This window comes from Vicugna pacos, chromosome 25 (assembly GCF_048564905.1).
Source record: "Vicugna pacos chromosome 25, VicPac4, whole genome shotgun sequence".
NCBI classification, from domain to species: Eukaryota; Metazoa; Chordata; class Mammalia; order Artiodactyla; family Camelidae; genus Vicugna; species Vicugna pacos.
Window position 1 is genome coordinate 33,739,460 of NC_133011.1, and position 13,645 is coordinate 33,753,104.

The following is a 13,645-nucleotide window of genomic DNA, read 5'->3' on the forward strand; positions in this document are numbered from 1 at the left end:
TATGCCACCTCATGGGAGTCTCACCAACTTTATGTGATAGATGACATTCTGTAGAGATGGCAAGGCTGAATCTCCAGAAGTTTATCTCCTTGCCTGAGATAATTCAGCTAACACATTCCAGGGCTGAGAATCTAATCCAGGTGAGTCTACTTCGAATTCCACAGACTCCTCAGGTATTCCTTTACACTGTCTCCAGTTGTTTAAAAGGCTAAACACAAATGATCCCCATGAGTAAAAAATAGCTATAATGCCCTGTCCCACACTTTTTGGAGTATTAATTATGTATATCTCCCTAGGTTACGTGTCACCTAATTGCACTCACCATACAAGGTTATGATATGAAATCTACGACTTAACCGTGTGCTGACTCCCAAATACGACCAGACCCTCAAGGATTTCATGACGTTTGGGAAGCATTCAATCCAAAAGACAGAGCTGAGAACAAACAAAATAAAACAACTTGGAGAAGAAAGTTTAAAAAGAAAAAAATGTCATTAATAGCCCTGGATAGATTAGAGAAGACCCTGTACCTCTGATGCCTGAAGAGAAAGATACATATAAAAAAAAAAGCTAATATCATAAGCTCTTGGAAATTAACAATATAACTGCAGAAATGAATAAAAAACACGGTAGATTTGGAAGCTAAATTTTAGTAATTCTCCAAGAAAGCTAAGCAAAAAATAAATAAATAAGAGAAGGGAAGTAGGAAAGAAATAATGAGAAAATTAGGGGACCAAACAAGAACTTGCAAAAGACCAGAGAAAGTGGAGTAGAAGCAATAACCAACGGGGTTTGGAAGAAATGATTCAGGAGGACTTCCTGGAGCGGAAGTCTTCCATCCTCAGGCTGAAAGAGCTCCCCTACAGCGCTGCACAGTGGGTGAAAAGCACAGGCGCTCAAAGGATGCCAGCCTAGTGTCTCAGCACCCGGGCAGGCAGAGCCCTAAGAGGGCCCCCAGGGTGCCCCGACTCCCTGTGTAACTGCCCTGAACGGGGAGTAGGATGCATTTAAGTCCTGTAATTAGGCTATATTATCTACACAGTTGACATGAAAATAGGAAGATTATCCCAGTGGGCCTGACCTAACATGATCTGACGTGAGCCCTTTTGAAGCAGTGTGTGTTTCTCTGGCTGGCTGGCTGTGGAAGAGGAAGACAGAGGTTGGAAACACAAGGCAATCAGATGCACTGTTGCTGTCTTCAAGATGGAAGAGGCCATATGTTGAAGAATGTGGGCGGTCCCCAGCTGACAGCCAGCAAAAAAAAAAAAAAAAAAAAAAAAAGTCCTATAATAATTGCAAGGAACCAAAGTCCAAGAATGAGTTTGAAAGAGATTTTTTTTCAGAGTCCCCAGACAAGGACTCAGCCAGACTGACATTTCAATTTCAGCCTGTGATACCCTAAGCAGAGAACCCACTGATACCATGACAGACGCATGACCAACAGAACTCTGCACTAAAAAAATGAGCGTTGTTTCAAGTCACAAGGTTGATGGTAATCCGTGACGCAGTGATGGAAGGCGACCATAACAACTGTGCGGCCAGGCAGAAGGTCTGACCAGCGTCCAAAGAGATGGACGTGAAAATCACATGACGTCTCAGGAATAGAATGGAACCAGACTTTTTCACTAGCAGTAATGGAATCTGGATGATATGGAACAGTGACTTTCCAATTCTGATATCAGAATATTTCATCTAAGAATTTGAAGTATAATAAAACTATCAATCAAGTGTGGGGGTGAGAAAAATTGACATGGAACACCGCAAATACTTTTCATCTCACGCACCTGTTATCAGAAATCTAACAGAAAGCACGCTCCAACCAAACGAAGGCACAAGCCCAACAAGGAGGACAGGATTCTGAAAACTGAGGCTTCACCGCAAGAGAGTCAAAGGTAACCCTCAGGACTACGGTGACGGAAAAGCTGAAGCTGACAGCTATGCGGTAATTCCAGAGAGCAACTAGGAGGACTGGAAACAGATGAGAAGGCTGTGGGAGGGATTCTTTCAGAAGAGAGTAAGTTGATAGACTATCTAATGGATCCAACATTCTGAAAGAGTTTTACAACAGTCGCAGAACCTGGGGCAGAATTACTAAGAACAATTGTTAAAAAAAAAAAAGTAAGGAAACAGGCAAATCAAACAAAACAATAACTTTGAGGAAAATGAAATCATCTCAATAAGCATGATAGTATATGTAAGATATTATGTATGGCATCAGCTGTGAATATCTGTGTTAGCCCTACTATGTGTTGGGGATGGAGAAATGGGGAGTATGGATGTGTGGGGAGGTTTAAAGTTGGTGCAAAAGTGAACAAATTCTTCATGTTCTGTTGTGGAAAGTGAATGGACTAATACTAAATAATGTAAAGGTATCATCCTACACAGGTGCTACAGACCTACTGTGTGTGTCCTCCCCAAATTCATGCATTGAAACCTAATTCCCAATGAGATGGGATTTGGAAGTGGAGACTTTGGGAGGTGTTTAGGTCATGGAGGTGGGATCCCTCATGAATGGGGTTAGTGGCCTTTTTAAAGAGACCCCAGGGAGCTCCCTCACCCTCCCCACGTGAGGTCACAGCAAGAAGACGGCCACCTATGCATCAGGAAGCAAGCCCTCACCAGACCCAACCACTGGCATCCTGATATTGAACTTACAGCCTCTAGATCAACGGGAAATAAATGTTTGTTGTTTAAGATACACCATCTATGGTGTGTGGTTATAGCAGCCCACCTCGTTTAAGACAATGGGTCATTTAGAGATCTGAGTCAGCTACATGGTTCCAAACCAGTTGCCTCTGCAGAATGAGAGACAGGGATAGGAATGATTTATTACACTTTTCCCCCTGTAGTAAGCCTTAGAGAACTATGAGACTTTGTCAGCTAAGCCCACTTTAACTAAAACAAATTAAAAAACTGAATGGAAAGAAGGAGGGACAGGATGAAGGAAAGTGGAAAGGAAGGAAAAGAAGTCAGAGCTTGCATAGAGGACTTCCTCATTGATTTGATGAGCTCTCCTCTTGGGAATTTTGTTCCTATGAACCAGGAGTCATTTCCTTAATCACAGGCTGGCAAACCCTTAATAGAGGTGAACCAAAACAGTAGAGTTCTGGTTCCTCTTCCAATGCAGATTCTACTTTTTTAAGGAATAATTGGGAGCATAGGATTTGGGAGACATATTCTGTGAAATCATCATTTGCTTTAAAAATATTTGGGCAGCAGTAGAGGTGAGAGAAGGTTTCATATTATAGGAGCAACACTTCACTGACATTCTGTGGGTTTTCTTTTGATCTATGAATATTCAAAGCTCTCAGTGGATTTGATCTGAAAATGATATACAGAGGATTTTCTTGCCAGAATGTGTAATTTTGTGACATGATGTCTCTGGCACATGTAATGAAGCTACCAGGGCCAAGGCATGATATTCCCAGGATGACTCCAAAGTTTGACTTGGTAGGATCATAGAGGAAGGAAAAACTGAAAGGGATATCCTATTTATAAAGAAACCAGGGGGAAGAGAAGAGACCAGGTTGCACTCAGATCATAGAAGAAAGGCTGCCTACTGGGTGACCTTGGGCAAATGGCTTCTCTTCTGATCTACTTTTATTTCCTCTACAAATAGGGAAAGATGAGCCATGTCTTAGGAGATCATGAAGATTAGGAATTTTGATCTAAAAGGTCTAACACTGTGCCTGGTAAGCCCTCAATAAATGTCACATGCATGTCCACACGTGCACATACCTTCACATGCACACACATCAAGGAGGCAAGCAAGAAAGTAGCCCAGATGTGGTCAGACCCTACTCCAGGGACATCTCCCTGTCTCTTTCTCTCTGCTTCTATATCTCTCGAAATAGTACCTCTACGGCTTCTCACTGTCTCTGCCTGTCCTCATAAAACCCCATTGAGACATCAGCAGTATCACTGAAAAGAAATGTACACCGTGTAATCCCTTCCTTTGCAGAGCTCACGATCCAGTAAGGAACACAGATTTGAGGGGAAAAAGTAATGATGCAATGTGATTGCTTCACTGCACCTAAGTACAAGGCACACTCAGCTGGATAGAGGTCCCTCAACTCAAAGTGAACCATACAGCATTCTTACAGTGGGATGGGATTGGGGTGAAGCTCGGGGGAGAGGGAGATGACTGTGTTTCCAAGACATGCTGCGAGTATAAGCTATATTGTGGGTGGACACTGCCTCAGAGCAAGGCTACTTCATGACCCTGCGTAAAGAACAATGCTCTTCATTGCTGGGTTGTTCAGTGTGGCCAAGAAAAAGAGACTCGCTCACATATGATTTACCTATTTATTTATCCATGTTTTGGATAAACCACATTAGGTCACAGCTACACCAGGTACTGGAAGTATAGGCATGAAAAAAAAAAACAGTTCTTTCCCTTGAAATTAAATATCTAGCAAGAAAGACTTCCAAGAATTTAAATCAGAGGCAAAATGGAGACAAGCCATGGCTAGTCTAATAGTAAAAGGAGAACAAGAAACTTGTCTTTGATATGGGAGGACCTGGAGGTTTCTGTATGAATGGGTTGAGGTAGAGAAGATCTATGGAGCTTCCGGGAAGGTGTGGGTACAATAGGACTCCGGCAGGTACTTGTGGAAAGGAAGAGCACCCCAGGCTCAGAATACTGGCTACGTCTTGGACTGTGGAGAGCAGAGAATTTCCTGGGGAATGGAAAAATGAAAGATTCTTCCAAGTATAGTGAGTCTGTTCAGAAGCCTCCCTGGAAGAGCACAGTGCTCAGCTGCTTCTAGTTCCTGACATCCGTCACCGATGAGCACATTCTGATGGCTGGCAAGGACCCATCTGCAGAACAGGCAGTGCCCCATGAATTCAGAAACTGCCTGGCTTTAGGTGAAATTAGCCAGATCTTAGTCATTTCATTTGATAACGGCTTTCTATTCACAGCAGTGCCCTTTAAAACTGAGTTCTGCTTAACAACTTACAAAGAATTTTCACATTCAACTCCTCCCCATCCCAGGGGGAATCTGTATTGTTATGCCCATTTTACGGATCAGGAATGAGATGGCCATGGCCATGCACCTTTAACTGCTGTGTGGAAACAGAACCCAAAGGTCAACTAAAGCTGGTGACATGGTAGTACACCGTTATAGTCTGGACACTGTTAAAATGAGCAATTTTAAAGGTGTTGGTATGCTGACAAAGAGCTGCTGTCAAAATTTAAATGAGGGCAATCTATCTTTAAATAACAGTGACTTCTGAGCTTTCTATTAAAACAAAGCCAAGGTTTTAGGTCTACTTACTTGACAAGGAGGAAATTCTAGGAGGAAATGGACTAAAGTAACAGGAAGCTAATCCTGAGTTACACACCAGTTGTGACACAGTGAAATGCATTGAGAAAGAAAATGGAAGAATGCTCTCTTAGGATAATTTTTAAGGCAGAAAATCATTTGCTAGAATTGCTCAAGAACAGAAGCAGAGAGACCATTGAGAATATACCTCAAAGACCTCACCTTCTCGTGATTACTCTTGGTAGAGCAAGAAAGCAGGCACACAGCACATTCAATAATCAACACAGAAATATGAAGTTGACTGTTTTCCTTTCCCATAGTCTCCATTTGTGCCATTAGATCCTCTTTGTTGTATCAAGACCAAAATTCTAACTCCAAGCTTTCCTGTCAACCTACTCCACCTCCCACCTCCCACACCCTCTCTTAAGACAACATGCCTACTTTCTTTTTTTTTTCAAGTAATCTAGCTAAAGAGTTGCCTCTTACTTACCAAGATAATATCCATTGTCTTGCTCTTCAGGCTTAACTTACAAGTCTTAGAAAATCATTAGATCTCAGGCATCAAGGGTGTTGAAAGGCTATCCAGCATAATCACTCACTCAATGATCGACTCTTGTCTGCACCATTCTTGACAGATGGTAAAATAAAACTGTGCTTGAACAGTTACAGTGATAGGAAACAACACTAACCAACACATCTGCTCCTTCGCTAGGCAGCTATTCATCACTAGAAATCCCTGCCTCTCAAGAACAAATCGGTTTTTACTTCTGCTTTCAGGTGCTTCACATAGTAATGTAATACTATTTCCCTCCCACCATGCTTGCTGCAAAGTATCAAAAGCTCCCCGAGCTTGAACATCCTCCATTCTTCCGTTTTTATACGACATGTTTCAGTCTATTCCCCACCCCATGTCGTACGGTCGCCTTATCCAAAATGAGCCCAACTACCGCATTAAACACAAAAGTCAGGTGTGCTCTGCTAGCACATGGCAAAATACAACTGTTAGTGCCTTCATCATTTTGCATATTGAGGAAAATATTTTAAGTACTTAATCTGCGGAAATCAAGTCACGTGTAGGGATCAGGACCTGCTTGCGTCTCCAGCATCTTTCCCCACTTTGTGAGGCGATGGGCCCAACTGCTACTTGGAGATGCCCACTCCCCTGATCCCCAGCCTCATGCCACGTGGTCTGAGCTAAGCTCACCCCCAGCCCTAAAGAAGGAGGATATGAAGCTTATCTCCTTTATGATAACTGGCCCGGCGGAGGTGGGGCATGACCCAAGCACTCCAACCAGAGTGAAATTCATTTCTTCAATGGGTCATAGTTCACATGGTCATTCTTATATTGGATTTCAACCTAGTAGGATGCAGGCTGAGGGCTGTACTGAGCCAGCTGGTGACTCTGAGATCCTACTGGAGCATGAGATCAGTGCAGGGAAAGCAGAGCCAAGTTACAGAGGGAAAAGGAAACCACACGTCGCTGGCGTTGTTTAGGTACCTGTGCAATCAGACTTAAAGTCAGGTTGATTCCTGGGTGAATGAGTCACACAAGGCAATACATTCCTTTTTGTAGGCAAGTCAGTTTAAATCAAGCGTTTTTATTACTTTAGAATGAAATAATACCAATTAATAAAAGACTGCTGTATAGTCAAGATCTGGGGAAAGAAAATTAAAGATTATCTCGGTTCTGATGCAAGTTTACACGCAGTTTTCTGGGCCTATTTAGACTTTGATTGAAATGGGTACTTTCACATTCATTCTCAGAGCAAATCCAAAGATTTGTCCACAGAGGCCTTCAAGAAGACTTCTTTAAAATGGTAGTAATATAGACATATTAGTAACAGAAATTAATCCTGTCAGTCCTTTCTTGATGGGTTAAACATACAAGATTGGAAGATGCTTCATGGAAGCAACAGTGGACTGACCCTCAAGAACTGGGAAATAAAATCAGAGAACCCTTGGAACATGACCTGGTACCTAACACATAATATACCCTTAGAAAATGTGAATTGAATGAACAAATGAATGACTGAATACATGACCTTATAACTGCCCGTTTTTCCAAACCTATGCTTATTCAATCAAGACATTTTCAAAGACAGAAAAATGAATTAGATACTTCCCAGCCCACAACCATCACGACAGAGTTTTATAGTCTACTTACATGGTGACTCCCCTGGTAACCCTGTGGACGGTCAGGTCTGGGAGTCAGAGGAGGGAAGTGCCCTGGAAAAGAGGTTATCGAGAAAATCAAAATACAGTTCTCCGTGACAGACCAAAGCCATACCTATAATGCTCTTGTTTTCTCAAAGCCCACTCTCACCTCCCAACACCGTCATGCACCCGACGTCACAGAAGGCTGAGACAAGCAAAGGAGCCGGAAACGCAAGTTCTCTCGGGTAGAGCATCTTCTGTCTGCTCGTGAAAAGCACCAGTCCTCACGGATCAGAGCAACAGCCCCTGGCTAATGACATCAGCTTACTCTGACATAGAGGACTCAGTGAATTTTTTACAAATGGAAATAATAAGCCCAGAGGAAATATTATGAAAATGAATCTGTGAATATCGAAATTGAATGTAATCACGAGCAAGTCATAGCTTAGACTAATGAAGAATCATTTATGCTGGAGTGCAGAGCTGGCCTTGTTCCTCAGTGCAACTGAGGGGCAGGGGTGGGGGTGTAGGGGGAGCATTACTGGGAGGAGGGGCCCACGTGATTCTGGATCTTTAGATGTAATTTGGTGAGCTACTGCAAAATTGACCTCTAAATGTGGTCATGAGTGCAAGTCAACCACTTGAGCTGGAAAATAATAGAAATTATATAATTTCTTTGCAGGAATTTGCAGGAACCATGTATTTTTTGTTCAAATTCTCAGTTTTTTCCCCCCTCCTCCACTCTTTTCTGCTTAGAAACAATAAAGGCATGTTAATTCCTTGGAATGCATTTGACCCAGATTGCTGATCTAAATCCCATTGTTTTTCCCTCCCAAAGATACTGCCAAATAGGAATTTTTGTTTTTGGAACCAGGTCTTTATTACTTCTTTATTATCACAATTTATTTTTTTTCCTTTTATTTCTGCTTAAATTAGAGGTTCAATTCAGTGACATCACCTTTCAGGCCAATTATTGGTATTATCTAAAAGATACTGTCTTTTGTCTGAAACACTAGAGTCTGTTACCAGGTCACTAACTTTCAAACTTTATTCTGAAGGGTGCGCCTTCTTTATGCCTTTTCCCGTTTGTGTATCTGAGATGAATGTTACCCATGCTCTCTACATTTCCTCCACCCAGTCTTTCAAAAGGGGTGTTCAAGTTTTCAAAGAAAGCCTGTCTCCATGTAGATGGACCCCTTAAGTCATGTTCCCCATCCTGAAACACACACGTACATACATAGCCACATAAAATCTGGCCTCTCTCACTTTTGCATTGTTCATATCTTTAGTCCTCAACTACTCACCCCAACCAGTCCCGAGCCACGAGCCCTACCAACTTTTGTATAGATTTGACCCTGTGATCCTTCTGTTTTTCTCATCCTCTTAACCCACACGGCAGTAGCCACTCTTCAAGATGGCCTCCCATGAGTCTTGCTTCCTGATTTGCATGCTCTGGAAGAGGGCTATAACCAAAGGAATAGTTCAAAAATGACAGAGTATGACTTCCAAGGTTAGGCTGTAAAAGTCAAAGTTGTTTTCGCCTTGCCTTCTCTTGCATTGCCCAGTCTGTGAGATGCCAGCTGCTATGTTGTGAGGACATTCAGGCAGCCCTATGGAGACATCCATATGGCAAGGAACTGAAGCCTTTTGCCAACAACCAGCAATAACTTGTCAGGCGTGTGAGTGCACCATCTTCAAAGTGGATCCTCCCGCCCCCGGCAAGCCTTCAAATGACTCCATCCCATCCAAAATCTTGACTATAATTTCATAAGCGATCCTGAGCCAGACAACACCCACCCAAGCTTCTCCCGGACTTCTGACCTACAAGAGCTGTGTGAGGTAATAAATATTCACTGCTATTTTAAGACACTAAGTTTTGGGGTAATTACACAGGAACAGATAACTAATGCATGGGGATGACTTAGGTTTACTGCTTATTTAGCTTCAACGTTAATTTTCTTACTCCCCTGAGACAGAAAACAAATAAGCAATGATTTAAGTACTTTATTTATTTGTCAATGTTTATAATTTAAATGAGTATTATTATGGATGCTTTACTACTTATCAACTGAATAACTGGAATAAAATCATACCTATGATACAAAATTTATATGAGAATCAAATGAGATAATGCATGCAAAAAGTTTATCAATGTCTAGCATATCGTTGACTCTAAAGAAATGTTAGTAATAATAATAAAATTCGTAATTATTATTATTACTATTTTATCACTAATATTCTAGTGCTCAGACAATTAAGTTGTACAAGGTCCTGGTAGGTAGGTAGATCAGAACTCAAACCCAGGTTTATGTGATTCTACTATCCATGCTCTTAATAATCAATTGGCTACAATTATATAGTACTATTGGGTCAAGCACTGTGTTGGTCATTTGGGATAGAAAGGATAATAACAAACATTCTTCTCCCTCAAGGTCTTATAGTGAAGTAAAGGCAACTTATATTTTATAAGTGCAACCAATTCTGAGAAGTACCAGGATAGAAATCCACACAGAGTGGAGGGAGGACACTATGAAGAAAGTGACCAATCAGTTAGTGTTACATCCAGCCATTTTTGACTCAAGCCCATTTGGTCCTCATCTTTACCATCCTATTTCCCACAGATGTCCATCCAACCACACCAAACTGCCTAATGTCTCATATGCTCTCCTGCATCTTGACACCTCTCAAACTAAAATGCTCACTCCCTTTATTCAGAAACCAGCATGCTTCACAAGGGACCATGGCTTCTGAAAGGTAGCACTTCTAGGTCTGTGATGACAGCCTGTGGGACAAACCTTGGTGGATCGCTGCTGATGGCCTGAAGCCCCGGTGGCTCACTGTCTTGGCCTCAGCGTTAGCTGGATGAGGGAAAAGACGAACACTCTAATAGTAGGAAAGTGGTAGGTAGGCAGCTTTCTACATTACAGACTGGCACAGTGATATGCAGCAAGTTTCATCCCTGGGAAGGACTCTCCTTGAAAGTCTCATCTTCTCCAAGAACCTTCCTCCAGAACCTTATTGTTGCATAACCAAATTTACTTCTCCTGTCATAAAGAGAAAAGAGGGAAAACCTTCTTATTCTTCAAAGGTAACCCAGCAATTGAACATTTTGGTGTAGCATTCAGTCTGTATTTTTAATACCTGTAGCATCCTATAGACATAATGTGCTGAGCCAAAGAGTTTGCATGTCCATCAGTGATGGACCAGGCCTACTCAGCCTTTGGTGGCCAAGGATAATGGCAAATGGGAACATCCCCAAAATGTCATTTTCCATTGCAAACTGCTCTCCCCTCAGCTCAAGCCCAGCTGGTCACTGGGCTCAAAACCATAAAATGGATGTAATAGCAGGACCAGCTTAGATCTGGGCTTCAGCGAGCCCTCCATCTCTATCCAAGCTTTAATTACAGGCTTGTCATTGTACCCTGGGCTGTAAAATTGTTAAAAGAGTAGACTGGCATTCAGAGCCCAGAGGACATAGAAAAGGATAGCAGTTAAAAGGGGGAGGTGGGGAGGAATCAGCTCTTGCCTTGTAAACTCAACCAATTTGATCCATGGGATATTGACAGACTATAAATATGGAGCTGCATGGTGTCATTTTCATAGGCATTTTATGAGTGCAATAACAAGGAGAAGAATTGCCCATGACTAAAATGCAGTTGTGGTTTATGGACATGATCACTCTGGTTGGTTCTTTCTCTATATCCTCCTTCTGCATTCTCTACAGACAAATGATTTAGCTGTTCCTAGTTGTATGTAAATATATAAATATATTTCTTTCTATCCTTTTGAGGGAAGCCAAATGAACTTGAAATCATATAAGGGTTTTTTGTTTTTGCTGTTTTTATACTAATTAATGTGTTTCTATTGCAACCCATTTATACTTAATGATGCATCCAATAGCACTACAATTTGGAAAATGTAAATGATTTTTTTAATAGGCTTAGCTTTTTTAAAAAAACATTTTATACATCATGAAAAGAAAAAGAAAATTATCAGCCTTGGTTCATTTTCTAGGTTAGAAAATAACTCTGCAACATTCTTTCTTAATTGAAAGTTGGGTTCCTCCACTGTCCTACTTAATTCCTTAAGGCCCATTCAGACAGCCAGGGAGACGTTTGAGCAAGTCATTACCACATGTGAATGCATTAGCTTGGAAATTGATTAATCCATCATGTGAATGTTTTCAACCATTCCAAGGCAGACAGCAAAATTCTAATGAAAACCCATTGTACGTGGGAGGGACAACACCATTGACAAACATGTTCAATCAATCCAAAGGCCTCAGTTAACCTTTCTTTGAGTTGGCTTTGTTGTGCTATGTAGTTTAATAAGATTGAAGATGGAACTGAGTTAAATCAAGTAATGTATTACCTGTGCATCAGAACAAAACTGGTCTACTATGTTAGATGGCTGGGGGTAAAGGGAGCAACTGTTCAATGTGCCTTCTAAAAACATTGCTTTCCTAAAACAAAATACCTCCCCTACCTCTCTTCTCCCACCTCCCTTTCCTTCCTTCCTCAGTAACCAGGTCTATTAACATTATCATAAATTGGGCACAGTATATTAGAAAGAGCACCTACACATATTAATTCTTTATAGCCAACTTCTAAGAAATTTATTATTCCAAAGTGTTATATACAATTTTATTGATGAAGAAATATATTGAGGGAATTTAAGGAACTTGATCAAGGTCAAAGACAACTAAAGGCTGAGTCTGAGACTTGAACTTAATTTTATAACACATGATAATCCTTATTAATTATATATCATCTTTATTTTATTAAGAAAAGATGCAGAGGAAGTCAAAAACTCTTTGCCAGAGATTACTCAACTATTAAGCACAAAACTGGTATTTGAATCCCAACTCTATGAGAGTGGAAAATTAGGTTCTATTCTAGTATTAGGGATCTGAAAATCTGAATTTCTAAAAATAGATCATAATCCAATCCTGGAGTGAATGCATATGTCAGTAATTGTTGACAGAAGTACTGATTCTCAAAAATCTCATTTCTTTTCTTAATTATATTAGGTGGTAATTAATAAAATCAAAGCTATGAAGAATATCTGAAAAAAATTAAAAGACTCCTCTATAATACTGAAAATCATGTAAGTGAAAAAGAATCTGAATGTTTCCCTTACCTCCTCTTTTTCTTCCTCGTTTTTCTAAGAACAGAAGAATATCTTGTCAGCTTCATAATTAATTTGAAGTAGAGCACATAAGTTTATGAAATAATAGTAAAAAATGCATAAATAAATTATAGGTCAGGTAAGACCTTTCCTGCCTCATCATGGTTGCATCATTAAAGCAGAGTGATACTGGTGCATGAACAGACAGTCAGGATAAGGGGGGGAGTATAAAGTCCAAATTAAATTTTAAAATGTCAGAATTTGGCATTTGATAAAAATGAAATTACAAGTCAGGAAATAAAAAGTGATTATTCAATAAATGATATTAGGAAAAATGGTAGTGATTTGGAGTAGAATATCTCAATCCTTATACCTAAATAAATTTTAGATGATTCAAACACTTATTTTTTAATTATATAATTACTAGAAAGAAATATGCATATAAAATCTCAACATACAGAAGGCATAAATATGGCATAAAATCCATACTCCCTAAAAGTGTGATAAATTTGACAACACAAAAACAATTCTGCACAGGGGGAAAAACACACACAATGCAAAAAGAAAAAGATAAACTTTTTTTTTAAAGTGTATAATTAAGCACAGAAATAAAAGGTCAGTTCCTTTAATATATAAAGAGCACTGAAAATCAAGAAGAAAAAAAAGTCACTCCAATATATGGGCAAAGGATGTAAAATTACTGATGTTCAAAGAAGGAAAGTATAAATAGGTCTTAAAACATTGGCAAATATATCATTAACTATTAAATGTATAGCGTCGCATCTACCATCTAATCAGATAGGAAAAGATTCAATATTTTGAAAACATATTATGTTGGGGAGGAAATAGTTTAATAAACATATTTATATGTTGCTGTAGAAATGGAAATTAAAACAAACTCTGACAGAGGCAGGTTGGTCCTTGTCCACTTTTCTAACCACCCTCCCCTTAAACTTCCTCTGCTCTTTCTGTGTGTGTTACTCTGGACCCTCAGAGCTTACATCTCTGCAGACTGCATCACCTTCACCAGTTGGCTTCTGCCAATGGGAAGTACTAGAAATGCTGGAGTCTCTCACTCCCCTTCTGAAGGGTGTACT

The 13,645-nt window shown here is 40.2% G+C and overlaps 1 long non-coding RNA gene across 3 annotated transcripts in view; it reads right to left on the reverse strand.

Annotated features, from left to right (window-relative positions):
• Positions 1–7,431: 7,431 nt before the first annotated feature.
• The window catches only part of LOC140689317 (uncharacterized), an 86,279-nt gene continuing 80,065 nt past the window's right edge, over positions 7,432–13,645 (reverse strand). For 2 of the 3 annotated variants that reach the window (XR_012064234.1, XR_012064232.1), the window contains one exon: positions 10,112–10,465. This is a non-coding gene — a long non-coding RNA (uncharacterized lncRNA). Of the gene's footprint in view, positions 7,494–10,111; positions 10,466–13,645 lie in introns of those variants that run through there. The other variant, XR_012064235.1, reaches the window with a different exon arrangement.